The following is a 7,490-nucleotide window of genomic DNA, read 5'->3' as shown; positions in this document are numbered from 1 at the left end:
TAGCATGGAGCCCCAACGATTTTAAGCTTACAGGCATGGTACACGCTATCTAGACTACTCTACACATGAAACTGCCACACAAGCGTCCGGGCTGCGCTTGGCTCTTCGCCTCTTCGGGAAGTCGAACAATGATGGTGTACTATTGCACTGGAGGAGTACTACAGTACGCTTTTGGCCATCTGACACCGATTGAACTGCTGCATGTCCATCGTGTGCGGGAGGGAGAGCGTGTAGCGAAAGCTTCTCCTAGTCTTGCCAGCCACCACGCTCATGGGCGAGGGAGGGACGCTCCTGTCTTTGCGTGTATGATAGTTGGGCCCGACAGGTGTGTGGCCAACCTGTCATACAACCAAAGGCAGGTGCAATTAAGTCCGCGAGGGAGAGGATAATCAAACATCTCATTGATGTACGAGTTGACGCGACACATCAAAGCACTGCACTCGATATATTTCAATAATTTAGGGTTACCGATGCATTAATTACAATGCATGCATGCATGTCGTGACTCTCCTTTTGATACTTGCATGTGTTGATTTAATGCACCTTGAAGTAGTACTCCCTCCGATTCCTTTTACTTTGCGTATAACTTTTTCTTGTTTTTCTCAGATTAGTCTGCGCGTCTGCGTTGGTTTCCATCTGTGCCCCCGCTCGCTTAGTTCTGCCCACATTAATCGTGCCAGTTTCCAAAGTAGAAAATGGCTACAGGAAAACGCGTGCAGCGTCGGATGTGGCTTGACCGCCCGGGGAAGCCAACTCAAGCGAAAAGGAAGGAGGACCAGCCAACCATTGCATGCGCATTTACTGTCGATATTTATGCAGCTTACTCATGCGCAGGGGCAAATTTGTCCAGAAAACTCAAACTACTGCCTTCCTTGGTATGTGGGAGGACATTTATGCGTAGAGTATAAAATATGTGACGGTAAAGCTTTGTAATGCCCCGGCCCAAGCGAGAGATGGTTGTGCACGAGGAGGGCGAGATCATGCAGACGGAACAGGAACCGACGAGGGAGCTCACTAAGGGCTCGATGGACCTCACCGTGCTCCACTACCCCTTGTGCCTCCGCCCCTTGACGCCTCCAGTGTATGAGGTTCGAATACACCTCGTCCATTCGGCTGATTGAGCAAGGTGCAGGTTTCTTGATTGATGTGTTGTTCGATTGATTTCTGCAGTGCAAGGGAGGGCACCTGGCCTGCATGGACTACCACGTCGAGCGCCTCGGGAACCAGCGGCAGTGCCAGAAGTGCGAGTGCGGCGGTGGCTTCGACGTGCGGAACACGGCGGTGGACGCCGTCGTTTCGTCGCCGAGGGTGGAGTGCCCACACGAAGGTTGTGGGCTCTACGTCACTTACCACAAGCTCGCCGATCACCAGAGCGTGTGTCTGCTCGCGCCCTGCAAATGCCCCGTGCCCGTCTGCGGCTACAAAGGCCCACCGCCGGCGCTCTACCACCACATCAGCAACGCGCATCCCATGCCCATGCACAGGATCCAGTACGGCAAGGTGCTCCAGCTACAAGTGCCACTGTCGGAGCCACGGCTCTTGCTGTTCGTGGAGGAGGACCGTCGTGCATTTTTCTTGGTCGGCGGCATGCTCGACATCGGCGCGCCTATTGCCGTGTCGGCCGTCTGCATCAGAGCGGGGGCGTCCCCACTGCCGCACTACCGGGCCAAGCTGTGGGCGAACGGCCCGTCGGGGGAGCCCAAAGGCACGACCGACGCCGTCGAGGTGGAAATGGAGGTGACAAGCAGCAAGGATCCCGGCGACGTCGACGTGCAGGAGCTGACCTTCTTGATAGTTCCGCCCAAGCTGCTGTCCGGGGCTAAGCTATGTCCCTCCACATTCAGATTGACAAGCTCACGTCCTAAATGTTTCGACAGTGCCTTTTGTTTATCTTAGTAATATGCTAATCTAGGGATTACCTTGGTCTACTTTAGCTTAAGAAATGGTGGGTTTTGGTGGCGATGCAGCAATTACTTCGACATTAGATCAGTAATTTCCAACAGTCGAACGGATATTTTGTGTCTGTTGGATATAAAGTTCCTTTGGGTAAGAAGTACTACTTGTCATAAAAATGGATAAATGGAGATGTATGTAGACGTATTTTAGTTCTAGATACGTCCCTTTTTATCCATTTTGATGACAAGCACTCCCTCCGTTCCACAATACATGCCTTCCATTTGTCAAAATATAGATGTATCTAGACATGTTTTAGTATATAGGTACATCCATGATAGAGCCAATCGGATGGTTGAGAACACTACAATTCGTAGCTACAGATGCGTGTGTGACTCCTAAATGCAGAGGCCGGGGGTCATCATCCTCCTTTTTGAGAAAAAACAAACGCGTGTGTGAGAGGACGAGTGCGTGCGTGCACCTCTTCTCTTCCTGTATAACGTACTAGTACTAAACTCAGAGTACAAGTTTTTGTGGGTGGCACGATGGTGTGTGCGAGAAGTCCCGAGAGATAGGTTTAATGCGTCTGAAAAAAGGACTAGCCTAGAGCTCGCCACGCGGGTATTTATAAATTTTGAGCTTGCGTCTCGTCACATTCCAAATTACTCCATGCTATATTGCAGACCTGTTCACACTGATCACAACCTAAACGGTTTCCCACTTAGGAGCGTATTAGTACCACGCTATATTGAATTCCAAACTTGTTCACACCGTTCACAACCTAAATGGTTTCCCACTTAGGAGCGTATTAGTACTCGGTTATAAATACTAGTATGCCAAGATGACTGCACATTCCTCCTCAACTCCTCATCCACAAAAACAAACAAGTCATTCAGCATCCTTCCCTTGCGTCTGCCATGGCCAGCGTGAGTTCTGGGTCGAGAGATTGCCACCAGGGAGAGGCGAGCATGGAAGCGGAAGCACGAGAGATGTCCCGCCTCACTGCGAGAGCAGCCGACATGTCCCGCCGCACGGAAGTAGCAGCACAGAGGTCCCGTCATGCCGTTGAAGTAGCACGGAGGTCCCGCTGCACCGTCGATGCAGCAGACTGGTCCGACGGCGCCGTGGAAGCAGCAGAGGTGTCCCGCCGCGCCATGAATGCAGCAGAGATGTCCCGTCGCGCCGCGGCGGCCTGGGAAAATTTCTCGCGAGCAGGCGACGACTGTTACAGGCGCATGCATGCGATTGTCCATAGCCAGATGGATCAGATCTCCGGCTTGGCGAGGTTGCAGGATGACATGAAAGCCTCATTTGAACAGGCTACCAGCGTCGTCCGGCAACTAAGGGAGGGCAATGAGAGGCTGCGGGCCGAGCGCAACCTGCTGAGGGAGAAGATCATCCGAAGTGCAGACCAGCAGGAGGAGACCAGCGCCTTGTTGAAGAGGACCGGCGTCATCGTCAAGAAACTTATGGACGAGAATGACATGCTCCGCAACGAGCGCCAAAGGCTGGTGGAGGAATCCGTGGATGTTCTCAAGCAGCATCTTGAGGACACGAAAGAGCTCATCGCCACTCGCCGCGGAGACTAGTTCCCGCGGCCTACAGCAACGCATCAAGAAAGTAGAGATCAGCGAGCTAGATCCTTGTCTTCCTTCTTCTTTTGCCCATGTGTATTTTGGGCGTAGCCGCATGTGGATTTTTTAATGATCTTTCTAATTATGTAAGACAATTAATCGTCCTTATCTTTCTGTGGAAGATCAATGTTGCGAGGCTGGAATGAAGAAAACTCTTGCTGTGGCGACCCTGGCGTTGTTGTTCTGCTAGTTGCTGCTGGGCTTCCTTCAGTTTCCTGGTTTCTTTTGATGTAATAATCGGTTTAGGATGTGGATTGTGTCATCGGTTGTGAAATGTTGGGTTCTAGCGCGGATGTTTGGCCTTTGTTGGCCTCTTGGGAAGTTGCGATTTCAATCTGGTACTCCCTCCGTCTCATAATGTAAGACGTTTTTTGACACTATACTAGTGTCAAAAAGCATCTTATATTATGGGATGGAGGGAGTAGCTTTTAGTCCTTCGTGTTAGGCTGGAGTTGTGCTGAACTTCTTGTGAATTGTGGTGGTTTTCAGTAATGAAAATCGAAAGGGGCAAGCCCTTCTTTGATAAAAAAAATCGTCCTTATATATTCATCAGTCTTGCTATAAGTCGCAGTAGATGCTATATAGGTCCTTCGAATCTTACATCAAGATCCGTGCTTTCAGATTTTCTTTTTTCTCTCTTAAATCTCAGTCGAGTGAGACATAGCCACGCCATTAAACAGAGGCTCGGGCACCATTAATGGAGAACTTGGGAGAGAGGTGGATGGCAGATGGAGGTCAAAGGGCTCTCCTCCCGATAAGCACGCGCGGGGGTCTGACCGCACGCCTCTCGTACTCAAATAGCTACCCTGCACGGTGCCTCCTAGCTAATAAAAAATGGGGACGCGCGGCGGCACGTAAATGTTACTAGTAAGTAGAACGCCCACAGTTTCAATAATACTTGTGTTTCCGATTGTAACGTGACATCACTTGTTCCAAAATGACTTTGTTAATTGTTAATGTGTGCGCCTTTGCAAATCGGACTGCAAATTTACCACAGCATGTTGGTGCCATGTCATGGCACCAAGCCAAGTTTCATTATTTTCATGCGTGTTTCAGATTTACAGGAATTAAAAAACTAAGTTTCTCAATGTTTCCAACCCAGCCACGACGCCCAAAATTTTGAATTTCATTCCCATTTCTTGCATGGAACCTAGAAATTTACCCGAGGACACACATGTGATTTTTCAACCAACTTTGGTGCACTGGAACATGTGCCTATATTTCAAATTTGAATTATGCACACAAAGTGACACGTTCCCTCCTAGAACCACGAGCCTTCTTGAGAGAAGCTCTGATTTGCAAGAAGCTTATACCAAAATTTGTTCCTATTCGGCCAATTTTTTTACCACAGCATGGTACTACCATGACATGATACCATGCCAAGTTTCTGATTTTAAAACCAAGTTTCCCAATGTTCTCGACCGAGCCACGATGCCCAGATGTTTGAATCTTATTCTCATTTTTTGCATGGGAGTAGAAATTCACCCGAGGACACAAATGTGATTTTTCAACCAACTTTGGTGCACATGAGCATGTGCTTGTAGTTCAAATTTGAATTATGCACATTAAATGACCAAAAAATCAATTAATGTGTAAATAAGGCCAAACGAAGCTGGAATAATTATAAATTTAACAGGGCACTCATGTAGTTCTATGTTGCCTTTGGAAATAAACTCAAGGGGGACAACGTATATCGTTTCGCACTCAAAGGTGACATGTTCCCTCTCAGAACCACGAGCCTTCTTGAGAGAAGCTTCAGTTTGCAAGAAGCTTATACCAAAATCTGTTCCTATTCGGCCAGTTTTTTACCACAACATGGTAGTACCATGACATGACATCCATGCCAAGTTTCATGATTTTCAGACGTGTTCTGGATTTACAAGAATTTTAAAACCAAGTTTCTCAATGTTCTCGGCCGAGCCACGATGCCCAGATGTTTTAATTTTATTCTCATTTCTTGCATGGGACCTAGAAATTTACCCGAGGACACAAATGTGATTTTTCAACCAACTTTGGTGCACGAGAGCATGTGCTTGTATTTCAAATTTGATTTATGCACATTAAATGACCAAAGGTGACACGTTCCCTCTTAGAACCACGAGCTTCCAAATCGGCCCAATTTTTTACCACAACATGTTAGTGCCATGACATGACACCATGCCAAGTTTCATGATTTCCAGCCGAGTTTTGGGTTTACATGAATTTAAAATCTAAGTTTCTCGATGTTCTCGGCAGAGTCATGATGCCCAAATGTTTGAATTTCATTCTCATTTCTTCCATGGGACCTAGAAATTCAACCAAGGACACACATGTGATTTTTCAACCCACTTTGGTGCACCGAAGCATGTGCATGCAATTCATATTTAGATTATGCACATTAAAAGTCCAGAAACTCAATTAATGCATAAAAAGGCCAAATGAACCTGAAATAATTCCAAAATTTAACAGGGCACTCATATAGTTCTATGTTGCCTCTGTAAATAAAATCAGGGGGAGGCAGCGTATATCGTTTCGCACACAAAGGTGACACGTCCCCTCTCGGAACCACGAGGCTTGTTGAGAGAATCTCCGGTTTTGCAAGAGGCTTATACCAAAACTAGTCCCAATTCAGCCAAAAATTATATGTATGAAAATAGGGTTTAGATTATCCCGAACATCTCGCTACCTAGACCAATAATGTGCTATGATTTGAATTCCATATATAAGAGTTTCAATACATGGTCATGTTCAAAATATTGGGCAAAACCCTCCAAAACCATTTCTGTCCATTTCAAGTATTTGAAATATTTCTACAAGAAATATTTTCCAATAAATCCAAGGAAAATCCAGCAAGTCACAAATGAATATTTTGATCACCTTGCAAAGCCTCATCTCCATTAAGATCCGGTTCACCAAAATGCCTCAAAACCCCCTCCGATCAGAATCAAATTTGAACAACTTTGTACTGCCAACTTTCTCTCCTTGATCCCAACTTTTGTGAGCATGATCACATGACCAAATGAGGCCACCACACCAAGTGGTGCATCAAGGAGAAGTGATTTACTCAGCTGGATCTGCACAAGTTCATTTCTGCTAATTTCTAGGGTTTACAAAAGTTGCATTGGAAACTTTGCCCAAATGAGCTCAAGATTTGTGGAAGGCCCTAATTATATGTGCCATTTCACCCTGTCGAGTCTCATGACAAATGGAGATCATCTACTTGCCCAAACCAGCATCAAACACCTTCTACCGCTTTACCAAAAACCATGTTTGGTCCTCTTCCACTAATCTCCATGAGTTTTACTTTCTACCACAACCCTTCCTAGTCCCCCTCTATCACCTGGGTGCTATTCTGCCCGAGGAAGCAATGATGAAGGGGGGTAGAACCCCATTTATCTTCTCTGGATAGTGGATCCCTCCCTCTCTCTCAGTCCCCTTCTCTCCCCTCAGCTTTCCAGAGCATCCAAGGCTCCCCAAGAATTTTGCTCACACCTCCTGCAGCCTTCAGACACAAGTGGGCGCACTGGATGCGGGAAAGCCGCAGATGCCGGCCAAAGTCGCGCTCTGGAGCGCCTGGCTGGGCACTCGACCGTTGACGCCGCGTCCCCCGACCACCTCTAGCCTCCCCCGCGCGCCAGTCAATGCCCTCGACGTCCGCTCCACGCCAGCAGGCCGCCCACTTGCTCCCGCGCCCTCCTCTCTCTCCTGCAGCTCGCGCCAGAGCATCGCCCCGCTCGGCCAATGCTCGCGCCGCTCCTATGGCCCGCCCACAGCTCGTCCCGCTCCACATCTCGCTCCTTAACACCCTAGACCACCCCCACGTACACCCCCGAGCCCTCCATTCCCTCTCTAACGGCCACCCAAGCCGATCCCGCGGGCACCCGTAGGCCACGCCTACGGTGGACCTCGGCCAGCCTATATAAGGCGATCCCGAGCCCCTCTCTCACTCCCTGTCGCTCCCCCACACTCCTAATCAACCTCCAG

Source organism: Triticum aestivum, chromosome 5B (assembly GCF_018294505.1).
Source record: "Triticum aestivum cultivar Chinese Spring chromosome 5B, IWGSC CS RefSeq v2.1, whole genome shotgun sequence".
In the NCBI taxonomy this organism is placed as follows: domain Eukaryota; kingdom Viridiplantae; phylum Streptophyta; class Magnoliopsida; order Poales; family Poaceae; genus Triticum; species Triticum aestivum.
The sequence above is the reverse complement of the archived record's forward strand: the minus strand, read 5'-3'. Positions refer to the sequence as shown.